Below are 14,282 nucleotides of genomic sequence, written 5' to 3'. Positions count from 1 at the left end.
CCATGTTTTGTGCTCACTAAGAGATAGGCATTTCACTTGAGAGCTTAAATGTTTAGTCAAGCACTAAAGATATTTCTAAAAACATTAGGTCAAAATCAGCATAAACATTTGTATCTTTTTTTTTTTTTTTTTTTGCTATTTAACTGACTGTCACATTCCAAGGAAAAATATGAGTTTGATGTTTTGATTCAAAATTCAAAGCCAAAAAAACTTTACATTTACATGCAATATGCAATGCACATATAAATGTCAACTGATTCAAGTATACTAAAGAAAATGAAAGTTTAGCCAAGTTAAATACACTGCAAAGTATTAGATATAAAGAAAACAAAGGCACTTCCATCATCTAAAGCAATTATCATTTTCTATTTTTCTATCTCCAAGTAACCAACATTTATTACTGCTCAGTGAAGATAAGGAAATAGAGAACACAGCAATGAATTGAACAATAGATAAATATTTTTTATTTCATGGTCATATTTGAAAGGCATTTCTGTAGATCCATTTGAGGCGATAGCATTAAAATAACTTGGACAAGGAATGTCATCTAATTTAACGTTACCGTGACATAATGAATGACAACTTATGTTCCCAAAAAGCCTTATCGAACAGTGACACAGAAAAAAAACCCCCAAATTTCAGCTAAAATCAGTAACATTTTAAAAAACAGCATAAGAAATATTTTCTAATCTGAGTGTACTGGATTTGTAGCATGTTATTATTTTTTGTAAGGTGTGGTCTCAGTGTAGGACAAATGAACAGATGAACAGATTCTGAACCTGTGTAAACTGGTGTGTATCTGTCACTTCAATGGATCTATTATCAGTAAAAAAATTTAGAGAAGCATTGCTGGATTCTATACTAAAATGGGGAAAACAAATTAAGAACCTTGCTAGTATTAGCAGGATTGCTTGTGCATGCACAACAGTAGTACAAGTGGATTATCGGGAAAGAAATGGTGTGGGAAAGCTTTCCTATTAAGGTTTCTGACTTGCATGCATTGAAAGGTAGTGTAAAAAACCATACCAAAATAATGGTAATTCTTCTGATCATACATTTTATAACAGAAAAGGGCATTGGTGGGATCATTCAAAGCAGCTATGCCCGTGGTTACTATTTCACTCTGCTTTGGCCCTGCTCCTACATCTTCAGTGCAGAAAAGATGGTCCAGCTCTAAGGCAAGTTCCTGCAGCAGGAGTTGTGAATGGAGCCGACCATGTGCCCTTCATGTCCATGGAGAGTGTGTCATAAATTGTGGAGCTATCAGTGAGTCCCATGGACTTCCTAATGTAATAAATAGATTTTATGAATGAATACCTTTGCATGGGGTATCATGGACTGCCTGCCTGCCTTCCACTCTGTACTAGAACATGAATCCTCACACAGCATTAACTATTAAAACAGTTGCTATTACTAACTCAAGCACTAGAGCATTTAAGTCATCTTTCCTGATTTGTCACAACGGCAAATCAAATAACATGATTCCTTTCTATTTGAAAAGGCAGGCAAAATGAAATCTTGACTTTAAAATGTAATTCAGAACACAGTTTATGCAGACACACAACCGAAAGGAACAAATTTACCATTATGCCTTTTAATTTGGTGAATAATTACTTTATTATAAATCAAAATGATGATATTTTCTATTGCTGTGTAATATAAAACCTTTCATTAACAGGCCCTGTCCGTTTCTGTTTGAAGTTTACACTAATGCTTTTCAAAACACAACTGGAGGAAATTATTTCTGATAAAAAAATTTCACAGGACCTCATTCAAAACACAAACACAGTAAGAATTTTCTATTTGCGCTTAAAAAAATGAGGAATCTTTATAGAACATTATGGCTGAAAAAGCAGACACATTATCTTACCCTCACATCATTCAGATTCGCTAGCAAAAATACCCTATGGAAGCACAGAGCAAATGATAATTTAGATACCCTGAGGTTTGTCAGTTGTTTAAAGATAAATACATAACCATGAATCAAAGTTATTTCACAGTGACATAACATGTTCTCTCAAATGTGCCATTTATCATGCATTTTCCACAGGTTTTTTTGAAGAGATAAGGCACATGTTTGTTTGCCCAAAGCACTTAGCCACCGTGATTTACTTGCTAGAATTATCTTCTCCCCCCCACCTCCTTCTGTACAGAAAGTGACTTACGTCTTTGCCAAAAAGCACAAATGACAATCACAGAGTTAATACAACTTTATCAGCACAAGACAGAATAAACAAACACTTCTTTATTAAACAATGTTTTACTCTTACATTCCCTGTCCTGCACGCACTATGACAGACAGAAAGAAGTATGTCAGCTGGGAAGGTGAAATAAAAAGGAGAAGAGAACTAGAAATGAATAAAAGGGTGAAAGAGCATAGATTATTACAGATAGTGAGAAGAGTAAGTCAGTGGATGTGGAAAGAAGTAAAAAAGGAGACTGTGTAGGGGATATAAACAGAGAATGATTAAAAAAAATATATATATAAGGATTTATTCACAGAAAAGAAGCATTGGAAGTTATCTTCCTGGGGTCCCATATTTTTACTGGAGACAGGGTTCTCTGTTGTCCAGATTTATTTTTTTTTTTCTCTAAAATCCTACAAAGTCCTAGCCAAAGTCCAGCTGCCTGCATGAATCTCTGAGTTTTGGAAAGATCCTTCAATAATCCCAATCTCTTGTCATAAGAAATAAATTTTGGCTGGATTTTTTTTCCCTGTACAAAGGACATGTCATTCACACCTACATTAAAAAGATTTGTTTCTAAGTAACTTAGCATATCAACTTTGTAATGACAAGAAAATAACAAAGTGCATTGCTTTATTTGGCTGTTTAGGAATATCACAGAAGAGCAGCTTTGAGTACTGAGACCAAAAAAAAGCTTGGAAGTGTATTCTGTCCATCTTGGAGGGTGAGGTGGAAAACAGAAGGTAGCAGCACAAAGAGGTGAGAAGAGCAAGAGGACCCAAAGATGACTAAGGGGATGTTGATATATCAGCTATATAAGGGTTCAGAATCTCTTTGGGGGAGCTGAAACTTCAGCATCGATTTCTATCAATGAACATATTTAATACTGTGAGTACGGGAAGATGAAAAGTGTAATGTTTTGGCTTAATCTGTATTCCAAGAAGCAGTGTCTCACAGAAGTGCTATAAAACTTTAGATTTTCAGTACTAAGTAATATCTATATATATTTTCTGTTCAGCATTCTAAGTTAGTTGCATCCAATTTTTAAAAGTGCATTATTATACCATAAGACAAATAGATCACGTAAGACTAAATGGCTCCAAACTCATGCCAAAAAAGCAATTAGAAAATTGAATCAAGGAATTAAGGATTAATGTGAGCATGTTACACCTGTCAGCACTAATAAGTATTTTGACAAGAACAGAATAAAGTTTGACAGTGTGCACAAATACAGATCTGATATATAAATCAAGTATTAAAAGGCAAACAACTATGCATTAATCACTGTAATGTTTCCCAACTAAAAAGGTCTTAGTACTACTTACAAGAATTCATTAGAAATAAAGTTTCATCTCGTGCTTAAAAAAAACCCCAGCCTGACTTGTACTTTTTGTTTTAGTAATAAATGATGCTGATTTAAACTTAGTTTTTAATCATGTTATTAAAACAGAATTAATCTGGTGAGTTCCACATAAACTAAGCTTGATGACATGGCAAATAAACAATTAAATTTGTTATGACAGGATTAGTACCAGACTCACTATGTAAATAGCAACTTTCCTGGAGTTCAGTGTACAAGACTTCAGAGAGGAAAAGAGAAAACCAGAAACAAGACTGTGTCCTTTGAAGAAGTAAAGAATGTCAAACAGGAGGAAGGATAAAATTTAGACTGTTCTACTACAAGTATTCACATCTTCATTTCTCTTTGCTTCAGGATCCTTTCCTGAATTCCTTGGTATTTTCTGGGTTTCTTGATTCGTGACAAGCAAGTCTCAGATTCTGAAAAGTGCTTTAATACTTGGATTTTGGTCAAATTTAGATACCTACATGCAAACTCAAAAGCCTCAAAACCCTATTTAATTGAGCTTCAATATTAATATTTTTCCTAATAGCTGAAGGTTTCGTCTACCTGCCTAAGACTTCTGTTGTGTCTTACACCCAACTGAGGATTCACTGGCATGCCTGCAGCTGCCCTGGATGCAGAGCTGGGTCTAAGTAGACATGTTATCAAATGATGCTTTACAACACAGTTGTAGCTACTTCCTTTTAAAACAGAGTTGAAGGCAGTGGTAGCTCTGTTCTTCATGGAGGGATAATTAATCCTAGCTTTCCTTTTCTGCATTTACCAAACACTCATTTGAGGTGAAATACTCTGACCTGTAATTAAAGATGCTGAGTAAAATGCCGTGATTGCTCTGACCATTTTTTTCCAGTGCAGTAAAGGAAGATTTTTCAGCAGTGGAAAAAGGAGGAAAAAAAAATTCATCCTTTCAAATTCAAAGAATTCCATTGATATAATTTGTCAGTGGCTTTTTTTTGGCCATTTTGCCAGAGAAACTCCAAATATCCCTAACTCAGCTGTCCTGCCAAGAGAAGGCAATGGGACACTCCCACCTGGAGCCACCCCCATCCTATATTCACCCAGCATTCTCCATGGTCATTTGCCAAGAAAATCAAAATCCACAGCAGAGAAATGACTAAATGCTGTCACAGCACCTGCTGCTGTCTTAAGGGTAACCTGGTTCTTCTTCCAGAGTGCTGAAAAAAAGGCAATGCCTCAGACAGAAACAAAGACTACAATCAGTATTACTGTGCTGTACTGCATTGCTAGGCTAAATGTTGAGTACATATTAACTCTCATTAACATACCAGTGAGTATGAGCTTCCAACCCATCCAAAACTTTTGACGATTTTCTCCACAGATTTATTCAATGAGTCACGAGCCTTAATGACATAGACACGAAAAAGGAAAAACAACCCAAAACCCAAAACAAAACAAAAGCACCCAACTTTCACCAAACATTTGTGTGCCAGGAGAAATACACTTTAGGAGATACCACAACAAAATAAATAAGCAAGGCTGGAGTTCCGAATGTTGTTTTGGGGCTGGCACAGGAAACACCAGTTCCTCATAGAACCCTAGGGTTTCAGTGAAATTATAAGCATCCACTAAAGATTTTCATTTAATCCATCCCGGAAAGTTCCTCTCTTGCAATTAGCGAGTTGAAAGCTTTACCTCATCTAAACTTGCAAGATTGGCCCAGAGCCCAAACGTCCTCAAAGTTTTGGGCTTCTACACTGTACCTTGTCTTGCCTGAGGATGTCTCAGTTATTTCTAACTTCATGCAATGAGGTCCCACCAACTCATGTGAGGTATATAAACACATTACCTACAGCAGTAAAAGCTGAAGTAAAAGCTTTAGAACATTTTACAATTATTCCACCTATAATAAAAGAGACTTGATGTAAGTGCCTTGCTTCTATGACAGAGTCAGCCAGCCAGCACTGGAATGAACCTGAAACTTCTATGCTCTCTAATGGACCTGAGTCCAACAGGTTTATTGATAATAAAATGTAATCCAACCAAAAATATTATAACATTACAAACATTAGAGATTTTTTTAATAGTCATTTATCTTTCCAGAGTAATTTTGCCTCATTGTTTTTGCAGGGTATAAATCTCCATTAAGTGCCCTGCTTCAAAATAGCTATGGAAAAGTTCAAATATATTGGTATGTTATTTTCCATAAGAAAAACAGTGGAATTAACACTAAAAAGAACACATTATGGTTACCAAGCTGTGATTACGATCCCCGTGAGCAAAACGCTTTGTTATCCTTCGATTTATTGTCTTGCCTCTCTAGCTCAACTGTATCAATAGGTAGCAGTAGGCTGCAATCTTTTTTTGCAGTCTTTCCTGAGTAGAATGTGGTTAATAGTTATCAGTGGTTATATACTGGTGTTAAATTTATGCATTAATCTGAAAGTGTTTATTCTCAGAAGAGCCCTGTTTTTATTACAAGAACCATGTTTATTTGCAACAAAGTTACTCTCAGTTAATCTAGTAAGAGACCTTGTTTCCAAACATAATACTGTGTCATACAGCATTTCATTAGCAAGAGAGTTACAGATTGACATTCTGATTAAAACTGATTTATTACGACAAAGCTATAAGGAACACCTGCAGATACATTTATTTTCCATGGGGTTTCCAGAAAGAACTCCCAGTGAGGTTTCCTATTCAGCTTTCATCCTGCTGCCCAGGGATTGCTTTTTCTGAACTGTGACACTAGCGTGAACCATCCTGCAGCTTTCTTGACTTTCACGAGTGGCTGAACAGAACACAAGACATTGTAGTTAAATCAAAATACCAGGTAGCTGCAAGGCACGTTGCATTTCATTTCTCTTTCTGTGCGTCTGTGTAGTTTCCTGTCTCTTCACACTGTTAAATAAACTTGGTTTTACTTTACTTTTCCATCTTGGCCACTAAAAAAAATTTCAGGTTATCTGGCAAACACTGAACACACCTTACAGTTGATAGTATATGTAGTAGTTGTACTGGATTACTGCCAGAGGCAGCCCCAAGAGCCTCCAGAACATTCCCCTATTAAGCTATATGAGTCTGATTAAAGGCTGGCAATGCTAGCGTCCAGTTTGTGAAAAGAAATTTATCTTGGCAGCAGCTAGCTAGATTCTGTTGGGAAAAGCACCCGAGACCCTATGTCTGTGGCATACACCAAGCATCATGTATCCCCAGATACTTTCCTGTAAATTCTTTCCACTTCCATTTCAAATTCTGTAAGACAAAGTGTTGCTGTGCAGTGAAGGGATGCTAATGGGCATTTTTTTCCCAGATGGGTACATCTGTTGGATCTCCAAAGATTAGAAACAAGAAGTGAAGAACTCTATTATTCCCTTCATAATTCAACCTTAAAGGCTCTTGTCTATGAAAATTCACATTTCACTGGTGATAAATTACTGACAGTCCACCACTGTTTGAAGTTGGGCCCATCCCTTCAGACCAGATCACCACTCCCATATATCACAGTGGGTCATCTTCACTCCAGTATGGCAGAAGACAACATGGTCCCTCGAGAGTCACTACTACCTTTTCTCAGGGAAAAAGGTGAAGTAGTAGGCACAATTCTGCCTAACTTGCAGGCAGACAAGGGTGGCTAAGTTGGCGGGTAAGGGAATGCTGAGCTAAGGGTGAGCACAGTACAGGTTACATATATTGGGAAGCAAAATGAGTCAGCTACTGATTTCTGAGATGTCCCTGAGGTGGATAAACTTGGGCTGTCCTTAGCTTGGGGTGGATCGTAAAATTTAGATCTGTCATTGTGACAACGAATCTCAGGCAGAAGTCAAAAGTTTGACTAGTGGGTGCCTTTTGTGACCACAGAGATCTCAATCCTGCAGCTGTGCAGCATCCTAGACTCATTAAAACCAAGGTTTGATTATTATTTAGATAAACTATGCCAGACTTGAGGGTTAGGAAAGGCAAGTGACCTGAAATTATTATGCTGCATTTTGCATTTCTTGCAAAATTGGAAAGAAAATATAGTACACCATATGTCATCCAAAATACACTTTTAGTGAACTTTTCTTTAGCAGTGCCTTTTAAAGTTCTTTTGTGACCTCCTGGCCACACGCAGGATGCTTAGTGAATGATAAATTAAAACATTTATACCTAGAATCATCATCATAAAAAAAGAGAACTAAATCAGACACATAGTGAAAACTAGCCGTCAGCAGAAGGGATTAAAGTGCAAATTTGGCAATATTCTCAATGCGGGAAAAAATGCTAATGGCACCAGAATAACAAATTGCTTTCTATCATGACAACTTACACAGATCACAGCCTACTGAATGTAGAGGAGGACACAAATTGAATACCTGAAAGCATGACATAGCTTTTCTTTTGATTGTCCTTGCCATGGTCCAAGGACAGCTGTAAAGTGCATACACCATAACCCAAACCACTCTCAAACAAATTATCCCTATTTAAGATTTGTAAGTCTATAGAAATTTTCATTCTACTGACTTGTGTGTGGATATCGTTGATCAAACTGCAGCTGCTCCTGCAGCAGGAAGAATCAAGAATAAGACTTCTCTATCCCAAGGAAAAAGCATCTGAAGGGTACCTAGTTTTGCAGTATTATATATTAGGAGCAGCAGGGTGTGTTAAACTGACTAGTGGTTTTGGCAGTAGCTGCTGCCAAGGAGGTGGAAAGGGAGAGGGCATGCTGGCAGGCTTGTGAAAGCACAAACCAAACCTTTTTAACGGTGTTGCTTCTCTACCTTTCCTCTATTGAAGACCTCCATCACCTACCCTACCCATCCACCAATCTGAAAGCATACTTGGGTAGAGTTTTTCCACTTGAATCTTATGAATTAATTCACATCTCAAGTATCTATGAGATAATCCTCAGCTGTCTAAACCAGCACAAAACTAGAGTAACAGAACTATGGGGATTTGTACCAGCTGCAAATTGACACAACATTATGAATTTCTCAACAGTCTCCTTTAAAAATACCACAAATAAAGTAAAATTCAAGTATTATCACTTAATTTTGCTTTCCAAGATGCTCCCCATTCAGATTATTAGAATTTACAGTGGTAACAAACATATTAGAAACTTCACTGGAAAAATAGAAGAAATGAAACCTACAGGATCTAATCTGACAAATTAGACACGTGAGAATTAGCGCTTGGAGAAACTGTTGCATTAAAGCAAACAGGATTACTCGCATGAATGAAATTCCTTATGCATGTTACTCATTTCAGCTTAATATAACTGACAGAATATATTTTTTAACATTAGAAAACAGGAAAAAGAATGTTCTTTTAAAACATTACAATACCTGCATTATTTCTACTACACCAGCAAAAAGCTATTTGCTGAATCCAACTTACACGGAAAGTAAGTGTAGTTGGTTGGTTTTTTTGTTTGTTTGGGGTTTTTTTGTTTGTTTGTTTTGTTTTTTTTAGAAAGTACCATATTCCAAGCCTGCTTAGCCCCTTGAGCACTGCTAACTGAAAATGAGTAGTACAGAAAGAAAGCCTAGCTTAGCTTACACTTCTGCTCCATATGTGTTTCCTATGGAACAGCAGGAGCTTCTAATTATTTATATTTTTTATTTTTATTGTTTTCTTCAGTAAGGTGGAACACAGTCGCCATCAACAAAAATCATTATTCACATCGAATTCTATAGTCCCCATCATTACTTCACGACAGTACAGAAAAGTTGTTATTTTGCTTCAGGAAATGTTCTCACTTTAAATTTTACATTGTAAAATTCAGCAGCAGAGATGACACTTGAAACATCTTTTCTTCAGAAGACATACCCATTTTCACAGCAGACTGACCATCTTTTTTAAACAGTTTCCTTGAAAATTCACAATTTGTGAACTTTTCCATGGAGTTTGCTTCAAATCCTTGCATTCATTGTATTCCATCTCATATTTTTCATATTCAACAAAATTATTTCTCTTCCTTTAATGTTATGCACAGAGTTTAATCCGCTGCCAACAGTTAAACAGTTATGCTCATCCTGTACTTCAGTCAACAGAATGATATACCACATTTACTTTAATGCTATATGTAAACTCTAATTTATTTTAGCAGTGACTACTATTAGGCTAAGGATCTTGGATTTCACCCTGTTCCCACTCCTTCCCATCACCCTTCCATTCTTTGGGTACTCTTCCCATGGAAATAGATGCCCCGTATCAAATGCCAGAAGGATCAGGATCTTATTTACTTAAACAAGTGTTGAGATTTCAGATCAGTCATCAAGCAGATGTTATTTCTGAATCTGAAAGTATTCATGATGATTGTTACTATAGAAACCAAGCTTTGTAAAATATTCCAAACAAACACTTCTTTATTAGCCTGTGCTGTAACTACAGCACTCGGCATTACGCTGCACCCCACGGTAAGTTATCAACCATGCATACTTTCTTTCTGGTTATTTGCTTTCAATAGTAACCACAAGACAGGATTTCTATAGGTCTTAAAAGATAGCATATCACAATACCAGCCATCCATAAAATGACACACACTGTACTCATTCAGCACTAAACTCCCGTCTGTTTCATTTCCCCCCTCCTGTGGGCAGCCACTCAAATCAGTGTTTCCCTGTTCAGCAACAGTGAAAAACAGGAACCCACTGCTAATTCCTGTGGTTAGATCAGCAGCACAAAACCAGCAGTGGTTACTAAATGCCAGCCCCAGCCTCTTTAGCAATTAAACCATTCTGCATTCTTAGTAGACTTTGTGAAGCGTGTGCGTCACTCCAAAAGCATCTTTCAATGGCTTGTCATTCCATAACCAGAAGTTTCAGTCTTGTTGTTTTATTTGTTAATCACACTAGAAGAACAGCAAAAAAGCGAATCGTGGTTCCAGCAAAGTCAGTGGGACTCCAGCTGTGCATGCTCAGGGCTGGAGCAGGTCGCAGCTATCATGGCCAGGTGACTTCAAAACACAACAGACGGTGTCAATAGGAAGGGGCAGGGGAAGTCCCATTAGCCCAAACTCTGCCTGGTATTTTAACCACCTCTCTCTCTTGCTACAATGAAGCAGCCCACAGACAGATAACAGGGCAAACTTCAAAGAGAAGTCAGGCAAGTAAAATTATCTTGTTATTATAGCATGTGGAAAGGAAAGCTGAATTTATAGATACACAAGGAAATTAGAAGGAACTTTATTATGGCGTGAATACATCATGGATATTAGAAATATCTTCTCTGAGACCATTCTGTCTCCTTTCATGGAGAAATCCTTAGGAAGGACAAAATGCAACTAATATTTCAAAATATAGAGAAGTTCAAGACAGGTACAGTGGCCACTTCTGAGTACGTAATTAAAATTCTAAAGCTGTTTTCATTCTTAACTTATTGTCATGTGTCAATCTCCTTTAAATTTCTATACTGTGTTTCTATTCAAACAGAACAATTATGCCCAAGTATTTCAGAAACTTCTCAGCTATCTTTGAGATGTGGGACAATTAATTTTTTTTCCTAATACCAGTTCTATCTGAGGCTTGCAATTTAATTTAAAACTTGGCCTTGATTCACTCAGGATTCCTCCTTTTCACTATTGTAAAACAAATCTGGTTTAAAATGCAGTGATACAATCAGAGCACAATTAGATTTCCATAAGAATATACAGGAGTATGGAACTACATGTACCACCGGTATCTATTTTAACACAGTGCTGCCATAGTGAGGAAAGTATTAAGCAGAAGAACAAGCATCACTAAGGAGCCAGTTAAAGTTTTAGTTGTGGCAATTTGTTCTTTATGCAAAAGTATGACAACAATAATAAAGCATAATTATAAAAAAATCTTGAGCATGAGAAATTCATGGCAAAGGCTATTCTGGAAATAGATCACACACAAAGCAAGAGTACTGCAGGCATGTTTTATGAGGACGGTTACGATTTAGAAGTGATTGTGTGGGACTGAATATAAAGAATGCAATAAAGTCATGGCACACATCCTGACGGACCAACATCCAGAAAGGAAAGTCCTGTACTTAAATGATGTAGCTACAGGAAGGTTAAAGGTTCAGAGAACATACAAGTGGTAGTTTGTTTTAAATGGTAGTTACCTGTGCACTATACTCAGAACATCTTAACAGGTTCTGTATATCTGAAATAGTTCATGTTTACTCAATGGAGGAAAAGTTATAGAAAATTGTAGGTAACTACAGACAGCTGAGCCTAACACAGCCAAAGCATGCCAGGTCCTTTGGATAGGAGCTGTCAAGGGATTACAACAGGTAGCAGCAAATCTGACCTCCTCCCACTTCCTGGTTTAACTGAACAGGTTGCCATTTACAGCTACATTCAATTTGGACAAACTTCAGTAACGGCCTAGAGCAAGCCGAATCCATTCTCCTTTACATGAAGTAAATTCACTTTCCTAAGCTAAGAAAAAGCAAACCCCCAACCAACCAAAATGCTTTTTGTTTCTGTATTCAATATTGAGAGGAGACACAATGTAAAAAAAAAATAAAATGCATACACACATGCTGATACACTTCACACACAAGTACATGTCATTTCTAATTGTGCTGGCAGAAGTCTCTAGAATGTTATGTCCAAGCAAAAATGTAAGCGTAACAAAAACTATGCCAAAGACCTTGAAAGATAAATTGTCTTGAAACCTTCCTCAGCCACAGACAGAACAGTTTCCTGTAACTTTCCAAATGGCTATTGAAATGTGGTGCACTAAGAAGTTCTAGAGCCATCAATATATTTAAGAATTTCATAAATGTCTTATAATTCTTCTGATCATAAATTGACAAAATGGTTTCTGTTCTCTCCAGTTGCCTTGTCCCTGATTTTTCTGCTGTGACATTTCTGGATGACTTCCAGTTCTGATTGTTGTAAAGTCCTTGTTTTTGCAGAATCACCTACTGTTGAAATTTGCAATTCCAAACACTATCTTTTTTGGTCTGTTTATCAGCTAACACTCTTTACTCAAGCAATCTTTGCCCTTCACATTCCAATTGGTTTTGTCCCTATTCAAGCTTCTATGAATTTACCACAAGTAATATAACTTAAAATATAGATCAATATTTTTCTTCATTTAAGAAAAAAAATTATCTTTGTGTAACCTTCAGTTATGGAAAGTACCTGAATACATAAAGAATGACAGCCTTAACATTTTAGATTAACATTTAATCTATATGATCTTCATATTATTGAGGTTTATTTTTATAGTTTATATATATATTTAAAGCAAATTTTCATTTTCACATTGAAGGCCTCTTCATATACTTGTAACTTTCCTCCAGTTTGCCTGGTTTTGATTATTAGAGTTTCTTAATTTTCAATGAACTGCTGAGCAAGCTGAAGAAGTTAATTGGATATATCACTTTATTTTGTCTTGTAAGAGCTTCTTATTAATGGCTGCTCATGTAGATGATATAGATGTTAATCAATTTGCATCTGTCCTTCTAAAAGATTCAGTTAGGTCCTGATTAACCATCTGTAAACAAACCCTTGCTCAGTAACAGGGTTCAGCCATTTATTGTGAGCTAGTAAGGGCTAGTAAGGGCCTTATGTTACCACTCTGTCCTGCTGTAAATATTTAACTTCTCCCAATATACAGAATGCAATTGGAAAAAGACAAGTGACTCAATCTAGTTTGTGGATTAGCAGATTCTCTCTAATTTATTCACTCTTATTATGAGAAGGCATCAAAACTTGCAGGTGTCTGTTGCTCCCATGATGAATCTGGTGCTAAGAGTGTTGTATTCCAAAGCTGTAAGACCTGAGGACAATAAAGGTCATATATTCCTATGATGACAGTAAAAGAGAGGCAGTCTTCAAAAATAAAATTAATTCCTCAAATAAAAATGAATTTTTCCCCCTCAAGAGAGGCACACTGTTGTGAGCATTTGCAAAGATCCCGCTCTTCCAGAACACCAATGGTCATCCACTAGAAAGTCCTTTCTATTTTTGAGGTTTTAATCAGTATGTTTTTCAGTTATTTCCCTTTAATATTGTTTTCAAAGTTGCCATCTACCTAAATCTATACTGTAGCACTTTCCATGGGAGCTTCTGAACAGCTTCATGCAGGGTAACTAACCTCCCTAATAAATCTTGTCTCTCACTGCCTCCTGGGGAGCATGCTCACTTAAGCATGCCAAGGTAATGAGGATGTCTTTCTTTTAATATAACATCCAAGGCATTATATACTTACATACTATATGCTTCTATATATTCCACTCCCAGTGCACCCTTATGGACCACATATGCTCACAAAGACTTGATGCACAACCTTTAGCTCTTTTCTTATGGGCTGCACAGAGCCATGACAGAGACAGAGACTAAGTTACTGTTCACACTTAAGAGCAATTTCTAGCACAAAAGGAAACCATCTTCTCTACTCTTACAAGCGGATAACTTACTGATGTGCGTCAGCAGGCATTATTCATTTTTACCACATGGAAGCAGATCAAGGATGCCACTCAATCACACAGAAGGGATTAGAGCTACTCTGAGGCACTTCCAGTTCTGCCACCATACCTATTTCTCATCCTTCCCTATGCTATTCAGTACCTTATTATAACGATTGACAATTAAGGGTAGTACTTACATTCCTGCTAATCCATGCCAAGAAGATTTTGTGTGATGACCAGCTACATACACTACAGTGACTGTTTTTACATAGCGTATCATGAGCAGAAAGCATGAAGGAATCCACATAGCTTGGCATTATACTAGTTTAGAGATGATACATTTTGATTTAGTGCTACTATCTCAGTGATAGTATTTTATGCCTTCTACCAATACTTCAGAG

General features: G+C 36.8%; 1 protein-coding gene across 1 annotated transcript in view; it reads right to left on the bottom strand.

Moving 5' to 3' along the window:
* The window catches only part of ATRNL1 (attractin like 1), a gene marked incomplete at both ends in the record, with an annotated part of 499,083 nt that overhangs the window by 51,531 nt on the left and 433,270 nt on the right, over nt 1-14,282 (bottom strand). The window lies entirely within an intron of this gene.

Source organism: Gallinula chloropus, assembly GCF_964237585.1.
Source record: "Gallinula chloropus genome assembly, chromosome: 5".
Classification (NCBI taxonomy): domain Eukaryota; kingdom Metazoa; phylum Chordata; class Aves; order Gruiformes; family Rallidae; genus Gallinula; species Gallinula chloropus.
The sequence above is the reverse complement of the archived record's forward strand: the minus strand, read 5'-3'. Positions and strand labels throughout refer to the sequence as shown.